The sequence below is a fragment of the Lycorma delicatula genome, chromosome 9 (genome assembly GCF_047948215.1).
Source record: "Lycorma delicatula isolate Av1 chromosome 9, ASM4794821v1, whole genome shotgun sequence".
NCBI lineage: Eukaryota > Metazoa > Arthropoda > Insecta > Hemiptera > Fulgoridae > Lycorma > Lycorma delicatula.
The window spans coordinates 28691947-28709635 of NC_134463.1; the positions used below are offsets into that span (position 1 = coordinate 28691947).

General features: G+C 34.5%; 1 pseudogene; it reads right to left on the reverse strand.

The window, feature by feature from the left end:
* Nucleotides 1-17689, reverse strand: part of LOC142329867 (putative aminopeptidase NPEPL1) — a 292983-nt pseudogene that overhangs the window by 226186 nt on the left and 49108 nt on the right.

Sequence of the window (17689 nt, forward strand, 5' to 3'; positions counted from 1 at the left end):
TTTTTCTGTGAGTTTGTTGTTGGTCTTCGACTGCAAGGAGCATCTTGGACATAAAAATTTCCAATCAGAAGCGACTGAACAATCTTTTGGCTGTTGTTTTTGATGACATATCTTGCCCCATAAACAACACAAGTTTCTTCACGGTTCTGCACAGCATTTTCATCTTTATCGAAATAAAATTGTAAGATCTCATCAGTTTTGCTGAACATCCACTGATTTTCATAGCACAATACCTTACGTCCAAGTATAAGAATTGCAACATTTTTTGCACATCTAGTAGCTTCAACTGCCAGCTGTCAAATAACATTCGTCCTGATCCACTGCGACTCATATACCCTGAGATTTAGGACATTAAACCATATAGTGTGCAAAACATTCATTACTTTTTAGACTTCCTATTATTAATACATAACAAATGAAAACTACAAGTTTAAGACATTGTTACTAAGATGTTCATTAAGTTAATTGTTACTAAGATGTTCATTAGAAGTAATTGTGAAAGAATATTAACAACTGTATCCAAATATATATCCATAAATATAAAATAGCATGAGAGTGATTTATAAAAAACTTCCAAAAATCATTAATGAAGATTAATTTGAAATGAAGGACATTTGTATACACGTCTTTCTTACAGTGTAAGTGGAGCACCGAGAAAGAATTTTTTGAAATTTTGAGTTTAAAGGTTAAAATTGAGTTAAATGTAATTTATTATTTTTCTGATCTCTACTTGATTTTTGGTATGTGTATGTGTGTGTGTGTGTGCACTTATGCATGTGTGTATGTAATCTTCATGTGAATATCAAAAGTGCAGGCAGGATATGTCACGGCAGCTCAACAAATACAGCTACTGCCACTCTTATTCTATGTACAATGTGAATGGCTTTACCAGCCTCTGGTTACTTGACTAAAAAACATAATGTTTTAAAAAATAATTGTCCATTTCACAGAATGCAATACAAAAAAAAATAAAATATTAAAAAACCTCTGTATTTTTATTAAAATTTTTAAAACGCCTTGACTTTAGAATAAGTTGTACAGTACATACATACATTGTGTTTTTTGACCCTAAAACGTACAAATTTACAGAAAAAACCCAATACCCTGTCTTTGACATGATCACTGTACTTCATCTTTTAATACAGCTGTTCTAGCCATATTCCCTGGAAAAGTAATATTTATTTAAAAAATAACGTTAAGTTAAAAACATATAAAAAGGCCATTGATGAAAACTTTGTAAGTAGATTTCTTCACATAATTTAATTCAACTTTGATAGCTAAGATACTAATAGTATTATATCTTAATCAAATCCCCATAAAGAGATGGGGGAAAAACTTCTTTTTTTTTGCTCTTTCTGGGTTCAAATTCCCAGCCTTGAATTTTATTACATCAATATATCAATTGTATTATATCAGTATATTCTGAAATACTGGCAGAGCAGGTACTACATATCTTATCAAAGCAATTTTATGTTTACATATAGTTCATAATGCACAAATTGATATGTATTTCTATCTATAATTTTTAACTATTAAAATTCATAAAAACTATTGTTTAAATTTTTGCGCTAAATGAATGTTTACAAAGTTCATATTATATTAAATATATATATATTTATATAAATAATATCAATCTAAAAATCAATGTGATATTTGGCATTCCATTTCATTGACCAGTGCCTCATAATTATTAGATCAGTATGATGATATTCTGTTCGTAAACACTCAACAGGATGCTCATCAGCGAGTCGAGATCTATATTTTATGTCTTCTGACACATTTTGATATTATTTGATACATTTTAATATTATAATATTTATTGTCAAAAATGATTCGCAATGATATATGGTACCTGAAAAATGATTCTGTCCTGTAAGCTACTCTTTTTAAGAATAAAAACCACTCGGTAGTGCAATACAAAAGTTCTTTTTTTGACAAAAAAGCAAATCAGTATGGTTTTGATCTTGATTCGACAAGTTAGGAAAGAGATTACCAGCCTTAACAGACGATAAGGTCCAACGCATTGTAAAGGAATTATTTCCACAGAAAGCGGATCCTATTCGGGAGGAGATTGTGGATAACAACTTTGAACTTTTCAACGCTGCAGAAATGTTACTGGCGGCGAGGAGAATGAAGCTACGCAAGGGACTGGGGCCAGATGGCATTCCAGCCGAGATAATCAGAATATTAGCAGAGAGGATGCCTGCAGAGCTTAATATCACGAACAAGATCCTGAGAGATGGTTGTATTCCAATGCAAGGAAGGAGTCTAGGTTGGCCCTCATCAAGAAATCGGGGACCGATGACTTACCGGTAGCATATAGACCTATGTGCACGATCAATAATATCTGCAAACTCCTAGAGAGATTGCTGGAATCGCGTCTGAAAAATGAAATTGACGAACACGGTGGCCTTTCTAACGCTCAATTTGGTTTTTCGTAAGGGGCGTTCTACGGTGGGTGCTGTTAAAACAGTTATGCGTCTTGTGGACGAAGCGGCGTCGGGTACTTGGCGCACTAGGAAGATACCGATTATGATAATGCTTGATGTGAGCAATGCTTTTAATTCACTGACGTGGGATGCGATCCTACAAGCGTTGAGAGATAGGGACATCCCCGGACACCTTAGAAGAACTATCCAACATTATCTGCAGGATAGGTTTGTTATCAGTTATCAGGGTAGATCCAGCTTCCGCTTCAAGGTGACGTGTGGAGTACCCCAGGGCTCCAGCGGTCCTGGGACCATTCCTTTGGAATCTGGTCTACGATGGAGTTCTTGGGCTGAGATATCCCTTGGGCGTTTACCCAGTGGTTTTCGCTGATGATCTGGCGTTGGTTGTCACTGGGAAAACTGAAGAAGAGATATCGGTGAAGGCAAACGCAGCGATACGAATGTCAGAAATCTGGTTATCCTCCAAAGGCTTAAACCTTTCGCGTGAAAAAAAACGAAATATGTAGTCATGACAGGCCGTAGGAGAATAAACGATATTGCAATCAGAGTCAGGGACAATCCGATACAACAGCAGACTTCAACCAAATACCTAGGTATTTGGCTCGACAAGAGACGGAGTTTTACGTCGCATGTGAATGAAATACGAAAGCGTGCAGAGAGTACGGTGAAAAATCTCAGTAGATTACTCGGCAATATGTCGGGACCCAGAACGGCGGAACGTAGGATCTACGCTCATGTAGTCGACTCTATTTTACTTTACGGCATACAAGTCTGGGAAAGGGCCTTACATGCCGATAGGAATAGAAGACCCCTTGAAGGTATACAAAGGCGCATGTCATTGAGAGTGATATGCGCGTATACTTCAGTATCTACCGTGGCAGTATTTGTAATTGCGGGAGTGCCTCCGCTCCAACAGCTGGCGGAGATGCGAGTGAATATCGCACGTGGACAACCGTCTAAATTAGCATATGAAGAGATGCTGCGCAAGTGGCAACACCGCTGGGGTATAGCAAATACGGGAAGTTGGACGTACCGCTTGATATCTCTGATCCGTCCGTGGTTAGAAAGGAGGTTTGGGGATACAAACTTTTGGTAAACGCAATTCTTTACTGGGCACGGGTCGTTTAGATCCTATCTATGTGCTAGACAGAAGGTAGAAGACAACAACTGTCCTTATTGTGGGGCACATGATTCTCCTGAACATGTGGTATTCGAATGTCACCGCTGGACTGAAGATAGGCGATCTTGTATACAACGCATAGGGTCCATAACTACGGAGAATGGAGTGCAAAAAATGTTAATTAATGAAGACTACTTTAAAGTGATTTCATCCTTTAAAACCGCGTTTATTAAGAAGAAGGACGAGGAAGCTCGCCAGGAAGAAGCCGCGCGTTGAGGAAGGTGTGTAGAAAACATCAACAGATTCGCTGGATGAACATCTATAAAATAAACAAAAGATCTGACCTGCCGTGCCGGACGTACAGCCGGTGGGTGGGGAGGCGAGCTAGAGTTAAAGACACTCTTCTGGTTCGAGTTAAACTTGAATGTAGATCCGTTCCAGAGGAGTAGGTGGGCAAGACGTTCAAAAAAAAAAAGATAAAAATGTTTGTTTCTAAAAAAACGATTAACATGTAATACTAAATAAAATATATGTATATCCACTTATATCAGATTACGAGGTCTGTAAATAAAGTAATGAGACCGGTTCAGAAAAAATTTTTATTTACAATCCAATTATACATGGACTCTGTCACCTTCAAAATAGTTCACTTAGGAAGCCACGCAACACTTCAAATGTTTTCCAATTCTTCATAGAAATGTTGGAACTCAGAAATTGGAATATCCTTCAATGGTCGGTTATATTTTTTGTATGCTGTTCCAAAATAGTGTCCTTTGAGGTGTTTTTTAAAAGTTGGGAACAGGAAAAAGTCGCAGCGACTCAAGTCAGGGGAATAAGATAGTTGAGGAACTACAGTTCCTATTTTTCTTTGCCAAAAACTCATTAATTGAAAAAACAGTGTAACAAGGTGCATCGTTATGATGCAGCATCCAGTTGTCTTTGATGGCTGGTCTCACACGGGCAAATCTTTTTCGCAATCTTTCAAGAATTTCTCGGCAAACATATTGATTTACAGTTTGTCTTGCAAGCAAAAACTCCTTATGGACAATGTCATTATTATTGAAGAAACAAATTAACACGGTTTTGATTTGCTCCTCATTTTTGCGTTTTTGGGACGTGATGAGTTTGAACACGAAAAAAAAGTGAAGTTGAACACGAAGTTTGTTTACATCTCACGCGGCAACAATAGATTATAAATATTAATACCTAATATAAATCGGCTGTTCATATAACCTTATGCTTAACTTTACACTGTTGCCACTTTGGCTGCCGAAAAAACTAGTCTCGTTACTTTATTTACAGACCTTGTATATATCTACATATGCAGATCGTATCGCAAAGTTCACTCTGAACTTTCATAACCTATTCTACTCGTATTTCCTAAACGTTCTAAATATATTTCCTATTCTAAACATATTTCCTAAATTCCTTTGTGATTTACAGCTAGTGAAAGATTTCAGCTACCCCGGTACGGTAAAATTGAAATTTTTAGGACGTTAATTAAAGAATAGAATTTGTGATTTCTTATGGTTCCTGACTAAAAAAATCGAATAAAATAGGTCCCAGAACCGTATCTGTAGTATTTTTTGAGAAATTTTGGGTGAAAATCAATAAATTGTGGTAAAAAATCCAGTTATCCAGCAAATCGATAAATCGATAACTGTACGATTTTTTTACCGATCACTCAAATTTCATCGGAGATGTTGTCAACTACTTACACGATGAGCGTGCACGGGCAGAAGTAAATCCTAATGAAACGGCAGAAAGCAATTTTCAACTCCGATTTGGCGGCAATGTATGGTGTTGAAATTTTTACCCTTCTCCACCCTTTCAAGGTTGAATTTAAAATATTTTTTTAGATATTTACATGAAAATTACACATACCAATGATCAGGATTATATCTTCATTTGTAAGGATTAAAAGTAAGTAAGGATTCATAGTAAGTAAGGATTAAAATCTTCATCAATTTATCTTCAGTAGTTTTTGCTGAGCATTGGTGAATCAATCAGTCAGTCAGTTTAGGAAGGTTGAAAAAGTTGTGTGTGTATATATATATATATATATATATATATATATATATATATATAGATTTTTTGGACTGGGAGCATTGTTATGTATGAATGGTGGTCTCCTTGAAATATAAATCTATTTTTTTTTTTTAAGAATCTTTGTGCGTATCTATGCACATATGTATGTTGGCCTGTATTTGTTCTTTTAACTTTTGATCCCATCGACCGATTTTCTTCAAGCTTGCTAGACAGGTACTACCTTTGGGGGGGGGGGGGAAATACATTAAATTTCTGCAAAAAAATGGAAAAAGGGTAGAGGGTAGGGGTTTGACCGAAATAAAATTTAAAATCTTTACCGGGGCTCTTTAGCAAAAACACTTCCTTACAAAAGTTGAAGGTTTTTTTTTAATCAAGATCACAAATTACCATAAATTTTTATTTAATATTCACGTCCCCCCCCAAAAAAAAAAAAAAAATGATATGTATTTTTCTTATTTTACATTATCTTGCTTCAGAAAAGGATTTTAAACCACTATAAAATATTTTGGCTATCCTATTCCAATGTGGTCCGTGGTAACAAAAAAAAAACATTATATATATATATATATATTATTTATACTTTAATCTGTTTTAAATTTAAATCCATCTTGCAAGTTATCAATTGCATTTAAAATGTAAAATCTTACTTTTTTGATAGCCCTTACTCTGTGGTACTTCTTGAAAAGAAATTAGCCAAAAATATTGTCCCTGTTTTAGAAAATTACAACTTTGTTTATTTAGAATTATACCTGTATCTCTGTATTTTTTAAACAGTTTAAATTTTTTTTTTTTTTTTTTTATTTATTATAACCACTTAGGGATTACTTTTTTAAAAATTAACTTTATCTAAATGCTTTCCTTTGAGCAGGCAGCCCCAAAATAAAAATGTTTATTTACAATTTCAAATTTTTAACGCTCAAAATATATTTTGTTAAACAGTAAAGTCGTTAAAATAACTTAATACTCCTCCCCTGATGGGGAGCTCAAAACCGTTAAAAAGAAGATATTAAAAAAAAATAATTATGTAACTCGACCGGCAAAGTTATGCGAATCATTGCCGCCATTTTTAGTCTCTAAATCCAACCGCGTACCCGTAGGTTTAACAGCCAAAACCGATAAAATTTATTACTTCTATTAAAAAGCAGATGTAGGAAAATTTATATCCTAATAGCTGTTTTAAATCGCAGTAAAAGCATAACATCGTAGAATATGACATTTTTCAAGTACCTTTTCATCTTAAATTAACAAATGACATAAGCGAAGTAAAAATCCACATAAAGGCCAGTATTTTATTATAGAAACTTCATATCGGGCAAACAGCTACGTACATGTATTTAACAGAAACAAAGAAAGATACTATAAAATAAAAAAATACGTACAAAAATAAAAGGAGAATTCTTTTGAGTTGTGCAGGGACTCTCAACAAATTATCAAATTGTCTACCGTTACGCATAGCGCTTTTCTGTAAATATCATTCACGGTTTTACACAATGCCTTGTGATGACCGATGTTCAAGATTCCGTTATTCCTACCACCGTTTCTTCTGCTGATGTACACCAGGTTTGTACAGCTTTTTTTTTAATACCCCCCACAGATCATAGTAATTGATGAAAAATCTGGTGACTTGCTGGCCGGTCATACGGGCACGTATCACAACCGTTTATGTAAAAAGCGAGTATTTAAAAATATTACTACTTCCACAAAGTTGTGTGCCGGTGGTCCAAACGGCTAATCGTCGTAATTACATCCTTGTGTTTAATAGCACACCTTCAATAGGTTTTAGTAAAATAGTTTCAAAAAATTCAAGCCACTGCTCCCCTCAAATTCTCACGGTAAAAATTTAATATTCAGTCGTTTAATCTAGGACCCAACAATTAACAGAAAATTTCATTCGCTTACCGTCTTCTTTTAAAACCATAAGGTTTTGTATCGATTAATAGACATTGCTTTTACCGTGAAACACACCGTCGTTTAAAAAATTGGTTTCACCTGTTCAGATGATGTTTGTCAGAAAATCGGGGTAGTTTTCATTTAACCCGGCTGTAAAATTCAAGCCTTCTATCTAAGTCACAATCGAGCTACTATGTAATATAAAATTTCCCTTATAGATGACTCAGAAGCAGCTTTGACGTATTTTAATAGATCTTTGACAAAGTCTTGTTTTTAATCACATTTCTCCTATGCAAATTACCGATTGTTCTTTTAACTTTCCGATTAAATGCGTCGTCTCTGGATATTTTTCTTATTAGACAGATGCTATTAGATGTCGGTTTTAGTTACTAGAAACATGTACTTCTAATACATCTGGTTTTTTATATTTGTAAAATTCATTTTAAATAAAATAAAAGTTAAATTCTGGAAAAAAGTGCTTTTCAAATTACACTAGGATAAATTGACAAACCGAATGAATTTTATTGTTTAATAAACTTTCATCGACATTTAACTAACAGTAACCGATAATTTTTAAACGCATTAGTATTGCGTATTTAGGCTACCGCTTAAGTAGACGGTTATTATTGCAGTAGTGAAGGTAGATTATCTACAATACTAAACCGAACTGGATTCTAAAGGAATATACGTCGTGCACCATCGCACCTTTAAAGGTAAATTCACCGATAACCTAGAGACTTATCGCAAAAGATGAAGAGACCTTTCTTTGTAGAAAACAATTTCAAAAACTGTAAGCGTTGTCAGAATTCGATTCGATGGACGGTGTGGCCGCAGTAAATTTAAATATCGGAAAGGAACATAATCCGGTTTTTACCGCAAGTAATTTAAACGATTACCGTCGTGAAACGTTGGAATATTTCGTTACAGAAATAGTCGTATGTTCTTTCCGAGTATAAAACATATTTTAATGCAAAATTTCACTTCAATCGGTCGAGCAGATTTTGCGTAAAAGAATTTTTTTTTTTGTCTTCAGTCATTTGACTGGTTTGATGCAGCTCTCCAAGATTCCCTATCTAGTGCTAGTCGTTTCATTTCAGTATACCCTCTACATCCTACATCCCCAACAATTTGTTTTACATACTCCAAACGTGGCCTGCCTACACAATTTTTCCCTTCTACCTGTCCTTCCAATATTAAAGCGACTATTCCAGGATGCCTTAGTATGTGGCCTATAAGTCTGTCTCTTCTTTTAACTATATTCTTCCAAATGCTTCTTTCTTCATCTATTTGCCGCAATACCTCTTCATTTGTCACTTTATCCACCCATCTGATTTTTAACATTCTCCTATAGCACCACATTTCAAAAGCTTCTAATCTTTTCTTCTCAGATACTCCGATTGTCCAAGTTTCACTTCCATATAAAGCGACACTCCAAACATACACTTTCAAAAATCTTTTCCTGACATTTAAATTCATTTTTGATGTAAACAAATTATATTTCTTACTGAAGACTCGTTTAGCTTGTGCTATTCGGCATTTTATATCGCTCCTGCTTCGTCCATCTTTAGTAATTTTACTTCCCAAATAACAAAATTCTTCTACCTCCATAATCTTTTCTCCTCCTATTTTCACATTCAGGGGTCCATCTTTGTTATTTCTACTACATTTCATTACTTTTGTTTTGTTCTTGTTTATTTTCATGCGATAGTTCTTGCGTAGGACTTCATCTATGCCGTTCATTGTTTCTTCTAAATCCTTTTTACTCTCGGCTAGAATTACTATATCATCAGCAAATCGTAGCATCTTTATCTTTTCACCTTGTACTGTTACTCCGAATCTAAATTGTTCTTTAATATCATTAACTGCTAGTTCCATGTAAAGATTAAAAAGTAACGGAGATAGGGAACATCCTTGTCGGACTCCCTTTCTTATTAGGGCTTCTTTCTTATGTTCTTCAATTGTTATTGTTGCTGTTTGGTTCCTGTACATGTTAGCAATTGTTCTTCTATCTCTGTATTTGAACCCTAATTTTTTTAAAATGCTGAACATTTTATTCCAATCTACGTTATCGAAAGCCTTTTCTAGGTCTATAAACGCCAAGTATGTTGGTTTGTTTTTCTTTAATCTTCCTTCTACTATTAATCTGAGGCCTAAAATTGCTTCCCTTGTCCCTATACTTTTCCTGAAACCAAATTGGTCTTCTCCTAACACTTCTTCCACTCTCCTCTCAATTCTTCTGTATAAAAGAATAAGAGCCTCGTAAAAATTACTAGATATTTATACAGAGTGTATCGCAAAATTCTCCCGGACCTTTCATAACTTTTTCGTCTCGTGAAAATAATGGAAAAATTTCATATAAACTTACGTCCTAAAACGCTTAGTTTGCGATTTACGGCTAGTGAAAGAGCCGTGAAAAATGTTTCTTTGTTTAAACTTACTACACCGTTTTGTTACAGAGTTAAATGCTCCACAAGTTTTACGGGTTTATTACTCATTTAACAAAGTTATTGTACGTCTAACGTAAAAAAGACAGGGTTTTCACCCCGGTTTATCGAATTTCAGCCCAGATCTCTCTAAAAGATACGGTTGTGGGAGCTATTTTATTCCATTTTTCAGGTCAAAAACCAAACGATTCACTAATTTTGTCCCTTAATTAACGTCCTAAACCTTTCAGTACGACATTATTTCACCGGGATAGCTGAAATCCGACGTAAACGAAGCGTTTTAGGGCGTATGTTTGTTATGAATTTTTTCCATTATCTTCGCGAGTAGAATAGGTTTTGAAAGTCCCGGAAGAAATTACCGATACACTCTGTATATATAATAAATAATTGTATATGTAATAGATAATAGATTACCGTGAAGATAAAATTTTAATTGAAATTCAACGCGATTCGATCGTATCGATTCTTTTTTCTACGATCGATGAACGACTCACCGCACAAGCTTACAAAGAAGTTATTACAAACGAATGTGAAAGAGGAAATTTTTAGCGTAAGCAAAACGTTACACCTGACCGGTATTCGAATCCGGGACCTCCAGATGAAATGACGAGACGCTACCGCACCGCCACGGTGATCAGAAGAGTGGTACGCTTAATTTATTATATCGGTAATTTTTTAAACCTTTGTTCGATTTCTAAACTGCTTTTTAATTTAATTTTTGTAATATTAATCTATTTTCATTTTTAAATAAACTTTTATTTAGCCGCTTAACTTTTTATGATAAATCAAAATATTTATATATAAAATTAATTTTAAATTACGTTTAACGCTTCATTTTATCATTATACATGTTTTAAATAGACATCGATTGTATATGTGAGGGTGCGCGCACGTCCGTATATGTATTTGATAATAAAAACAGTAAACTATACGTCAATCTATATTATATAAGTTAGCGTCCTGTAATCGTACACCGAAGATCTCCGATTGTACACGGAGATTGACGATCATGTATAATCAACTCGCTCGACCGCCAGTCCGTTTGCTGTTAAAGGCAGTAAGGTGTACGTATAAGTTTCGTTAATGTGTGTTTTTTTATTTATACAAAATCATCGTCTTTATTTTAACATTTGGGTAATTTTTTTTTTTACATATTTTGTTTAATCTAATATATACTTATTAAAACATAAGGATTTTAATTAAAAAAGTTCAATACGCATATATTTAATTTTTAAATGGTCATTTATGTTTCGCTTTTTAATGATATGATTAATATAGAATATAGTGTATATTACCTTTTTGTATTATGCTATAAAAAATAGTTTTGAATAACTTATTTCAAACCTGGGATTGTAGTGTGTGTTGTGTTTGTGTGTGTGTGTGTGTGTGTGTGTGTGTGTGTGTGTGTGCGTGTGTGTGTGTGGGTGTGTGTCCTAATCTTTTATAATAATCAAATTATAGTTGATTTTTGTTTGTATTTTTGTGAGTTTGCGTGCGTGCGCATATCTGTGTATGTGTATGTATTTAATTTATTCTTGTTTAACTGATTGTTAAACGAATGGATTTCGACTTTTTTCTCATAAATCAAGCATACCTTAAAACACTGATTATGATATATTTTTCAGTCAACCGGTTGTAAATTATAAACCGTAAAAATTAATTATTTTTTTCTTATCAAACTTTGGAGGTATTGAACCGACTTAAAAAAAACCAACATTGTTTAAAATTTCGGTTTTTGTGGATAACGTAGGAAAACAAAATAATTATATACACCTCCCCTCTTATTTTACGCACTACGTCACCCGTGTGTGTAGTACAGGGGATAGTACGTAAATAAATGATTTCCCATAATTAAATTATAGAATAAAAAGTGTTATATGACAATAAATCGATATAAAAAGAAAAAACTGATAACATAGTTGTAGGACTTTCCCGACACGCGGCTGAAGCCGCGTTCCGGGGAAAGTCCTACAACTGTGAGTTGTTTCTGATGTACACATACACAAAACTTTATTAAAATATTTATTATTTTATTCGGATATAATATTAAAATTATAGGTAGTTCTGAGCAATTATCCCACCCGATCTCAATTTTTACGTTTTTGCAATATGTTATATTAGAAGTCAAGATGAAGACGAAACAAGCGAAAAAAAATTTCCGGAACGTTACCGATGTAATTATAAATATAATCTAACCAAATTTATCATACGCTCGATTCGCCTGCTAACATTGATTAGCGAGCGAAGGTAGGTTAAGTTTGGTTAGATTGTATTTATACTTTTAAATTTATTTATTATATAAATTTATATAAAATGTTCTCTCATAACCGAACATGGACTTTGTGCCCTGTTCGTTATTTTCAACTGCTCATTGACGTTATCTATGAACGTTGCGGCATTTTTTGTCTTGTTTCTTCTTTATGTTGACCTATAATGTAACGTATTGGAATACGGGAAAAATTGAGGTTGGAAGAATAATTGCTCAGAATTACCAAATTATATATTATGTAACTAATGTAATTTCACAACTTACTTAGAAAAAAAATCGCACGTACGGTCGACAGACTAGTTTATCCATGAGACTTAACGCACTAGGTACCGAGTCGACCGGGCATTCTATTTAGAAATACCCCGTTAGACCGAGTTACTTTTTACACTTTAAATAGTATTCATTTATTTAATTCTACCGCTCACCTGTGATGTCAGAACAGAGCAGTAAATTAGAGCAATTTTTGTAGTGGGCGTGCGATTTTAAAAATGATTTTTTGCAAATATTGTTATTTTTTAATCGTTAACAAATACGCCTAAGTAAAATATGACCTTAATTAGGCGAAATCTCGAGACTGAGGGTGACCTTGCTTCACAGCCTCATCCTTTTGAACTTTTAAGTTGAAAATTTAACGGCATGTGCATCATATGAAGAAGTAATCGGATCAAGTTTGGTCTAAATCGGTCCAGTAGTTCTGGTATAAGGTGATTTATATGCCGACACCGAACACATGTTTATACGAACATTAACATCCGGAAAATTTCCATTCGGTTTTTTGGGTCCTTAGGCGTCAAAACATTAAGATCCGGTGAAAACCGCATATGCCGAAATCGGACCGATTTCAATACTTTCTAGAGCTGTAGCGCTATCTAGACGGGAAAGTTAAAGGCAATTTAGTAACTCTTATTTGCGTTTGTACTGTTAAACATTGTGTGACGTAAAAAAATCGCACGTACGGTCGACAGACTAGTTTATCCATGAGACTTAACGCACTAGGTACCGAGTCGACCGGGCATTCGATTTAGAAATACCCCGTTAGACCGAGTTACTTTTTACACTTTAAATAGTATTCATTTATTTAATTCTACCGCTCACCTGTGATGTCAGAACAGAGCAGTAAATTAGAGCAATTTTTGTAGTGGGCGTGCGATTTTAAAAATGATTTTTTGCAAATATTGTTATTTTTTAATCGTTAACAAATACGCCTAAGTAAAATATGACCTTAATTAGGCGAAATCTCGAGACTGAGGGTGACCTTGCTTCACAGCCTCATCCTTTTGAACTTTTAAGTTGAAAATTTAACGGCATGTGCATCATATGAAGAAGTAATCGGATCAAGTTTGGTCTAAATCGGTCCAGTAGTTCTGGTATAAGGTGATTTATATGCCGACACCGAACACATGTTTATACGAACATTAACATCCGGAAAATTTCCATTCGGTTTTTTGGGTCCTTAGGCGTCAAAACATTAAGATCCGGTGAAAACCGCATATGCCGAAATCGGACCGATTTCAATACTTTCTAGAGCTGTAGCGCTATCTAGACGGGAAAGTTAAAGGCAATTTAGTAACTCTTATTTGCGTTTGTACTGTTAAACATTGTGTGACGTATAATAAATCGACTGTTCTAATTAAAAAGGTGCGCTTACAAATTTATTTATAGGAAAATCGCTCTATTTATGAAAAAGATGCAAAATCTAAATTTAACTGTCTCTGGTTCCTGTATATTTTATGTCCACATTTAATAATAAATTTGGCGATTATATAAGTTACGGTCTCGCCTCTGATTTTTATGAAATTTGGAATATAATTTACGTAAAAGAAATTTATTCGTTACTATTAAAAGTATTCGTCGGAAACGCCTTCGATCGAGTTACGTCTCTTGCAAGTTACGCAGCACCCTTACCGAAATTTCGAAATATTACAAGTGTAATATATTTTATTTTGGGATTAAATAAATCGGTTTCCGTGAAATTAAATTCGCTTAAGGTTAAATTAATTTAGGTTGAGCTTACGCTGTGGGTTTTGGTAAACGTACGATATACATTATTTGCGGAGTAAAACGCACGGTTTAAATGAAATTTAATCTAGTATAGTTAGGTTTAGATCGAGGTTAATGTTAGGTTTACGAATAAGTCGATTGAATTTCCCGTAGTTTAACGGATTAATTCACACTTCAAGATTTCTAATTAACTCGACTTTAAGCAAATGTAATCTTATTTTTAACTAAATTTATATGAAACAAAATTTTAATTTACAATTAATTTATGTTACCGTGAAAGATCGATATCTGCCAAATATGTTTTTTTCCGGTGAATATCGACGCGTACCAAATACGTCGGTGAAATATCGAAATATTTGCTTTTTCAGACCTTCCCCAGAATATGTGACAACACAGAGAAGTTCTGGATGTAGAGAGTCGAAACGATAACTAGAAATTAAAAAAAAATCACCCCGTACCGATGTTTACGGTAAAGAGATTACGAGAAATTCTCGTAAAAAAGGAAGTTTAAATTTTAACCAAATGTAACCTTTTTTTTTTTTTTTTTTTTTTTTTTTTTTTTTTTTTTTCCTGTTTAGCCTCCGGTAACTACCGTTTAGATAATTCTTCAGAGGATGAATGAGAATGATATGTATGAGTGTAAATGAAGTGTAGTCTTGTACATTCTCAGTTCGACCGTTCCTGAGATGTGTGGTTAATTGAAACCCAACCACCAAAGAACACCGGTATCCACGATCTAGTATTCAAATCCGTGTAAAAATATCTATCTGGCTTTACTAGGACTTGAACGCTGTAACTCTCGACTTCCAAATTAGCTGATTTGGGAAGACGCGTTAACCACTAGACCAACCCGGTGGGTTAACCAAATGTAACCTACGTTTGCCAATCTGGTCTAATTAACGTTAAATTTACAAATTAAATATGTTATTCTCCCACACTGGAGGCGATTAATCACCGCATTTATAAACAATCTAATCAAATTTTCAGAATTTTATAAATCGAAAGGTCCAGTCGCTATCGGCGTACCCTGAATGCGGTGAGTCAAATTAATCGCCTCCAGTTTTAGAGAATAACATGTATAATTTGTATATTCGATTTCAAATTCAAATTTATTCCGGTAATACTTTTACAAATATATACGCGAAGTTCCATTCTCTGGAATACATAAAGCGACAAAAAAGCTCCATTTTTTTATCCTCCGGGACCACCTTTAGGTATTGCTTCGCAGGATGAGGTAAATGATAATTTTTGTAGCGTGTGAAAATGCCATGTCTGACCGGGATTCAAACCCGGGTCCTCCGGATGAAAGGCCGAGACGCTACCACTCGCGCCACAGAGCACCGCTTAAAAGCTCCATTTCGAAAGGTAATTCTATGCTACTAAACGGTATTTGTATGCGTGTCTGTATTTGTGTGTGTCCTCTTAGCTTAGCACCGGAATGTACTGATCACTAGCTGAAAATCCTGATTCGTTAGTACGTCTAGTGGCGGTTAAGTGTATACCTTATATATATATATATATATATACCGACCTTTGGGAAATATTTAATACTTTTTAACCGCTTCCGAATCTTGGTAAGAAAATCTTACATATCTCGAAATCGGTTGGTCCGAGCGCTCTGAAAGGTATTTTCGAATCCCCCCAGGTATTAAATCTATTCGCTCCCGGTGGTACCCGTTGGATGATTAATATTTTCAAGCGCCCCCGGGGCACCGTTCGGAAATTGGGGAGGGATGCGATGGAGTACCACCTTAATATTTCGGCAACCGCTCGTCCGATTTTCACGATTCAAACGCGTACGTGTCACCAGCAGGTTGAACGGTAACTGTTTAACGTATCGGGTACACTTTTTTCGACCGGATCTTACTTATCCGGAAATTAAATCGTTTAGCCCTACGTTTAGATTGCATTCATCCACCGTAAAACGTAACGATACGATCTTTTGCTAAATACGCTCAAACCTGTGCGCTAGCGCAGATGAAATGTAGAAAATAAGAAATACATTAAATAGAGTAACCTTGCTATTGAGCCTCGATTACGGTATGTTGCTAAGAAAGCAGGCACTTGCCTGCGGGCACATGAAAGAAATAGATGGCCAAGGTTTCCATTTACGGCAGATCAGGTGGACTGAATCGCTCGATGGCCTTTACACGCGTGTAATTTTTGCTGATGCGAGAAGTATGCAGATAGTTAAGACGTGATGCTTTTTGAGATAGGTTAGCCAGATTTGGTTTGCTTAATTAAGGCTTTGTCCAGAGCGTTAGGGCCACTGAAGATGTGCGCCCCGTCTTATATTTCTGCCCCAGGTACGAATTACTTCAAAACATTTTCAATCGCCTTTGCAACTGGTGATGCTGTTTTCATCTCCGATGTCAGCTAGAGTTATTGTAAACAGTTTGTTTTTTTTAATCGGTAAAAAACGTGGGATGCGGTTGAAAAGTACGTCGCATTTGAATTATGTCTGTAAATATTACTGTTGCAGTTGTTAAGATATGGTCCTTTTTCATGTACGTTTAAAATATTAAACTTGTTATTAATCTGCATATATATGTTTCTATAAGACGGTTGACAAATATTAACTTTATCTTATTAGGAGAACTTTTGTGTTCATTGAATTTCTTTCAAACTGTTTTCTATTTGATCGTTGTAGAACATACGCGCTCAGAACAGTTCAGTTTAACTGTTCTTGGAGTATAATATGTTCGATATATAATTATTTATTTTGTTTTTGTTCATTTGAAGGTAATAATTTTTTGTAGTCGTTTTCTCCGAGTGGTTTACATAATGTTAATGTAATATATTTTTTCTTTTATTTTTATTTATTTTGCGTAGGAGTGTGATGATAATGAGTATGCTATGATATCTGTTCATGTTTTGTTATACTATGATGTCTTCAGGTAACATTATTGTATTATTTAGTGTCTATGGATCAAACTTCTAAAAGCTGATAGTTTATGTTTTGGTTGTTTGGTTTGAATAGTTGTTAATAAGAATACCTACCGTCATTTCTTATATTTTGAAAGTGTCTTTTTCAGGTTAATTTTTATTCTTTCTATTTCATTCTGTGCAGTAAAGTTTAATTTCTGCCAATTTTTTGCGCATGACTTATCAGACTCTAAGATTCGATCTGCGCAGATAGAAGAACTTTGCATCTGTTCTCGGTAGAATTCAGGAATTTAAAATTCTTGAACATCGTGAATCCCACCGATCTATCTATATTAATATCTTAAAGGACGATGTTTATTTACATTGTTTCATTCTTTTCAAACTGAGGAGCACAGGGCTAATTCGGTTCCTGTTTACATCTAAATCTAACTATATGGTCATCAAACCGACTAGTTTAATAATAACCTTGAATTTTATACATTTCAGTCTCTAAGGAAAAATCATTCTTCATTAATAGTTTAGAAAGACCCAAATACCAGTAAATCTGAAAATTTTATTAAATAGGAAACTAAACTGTAAG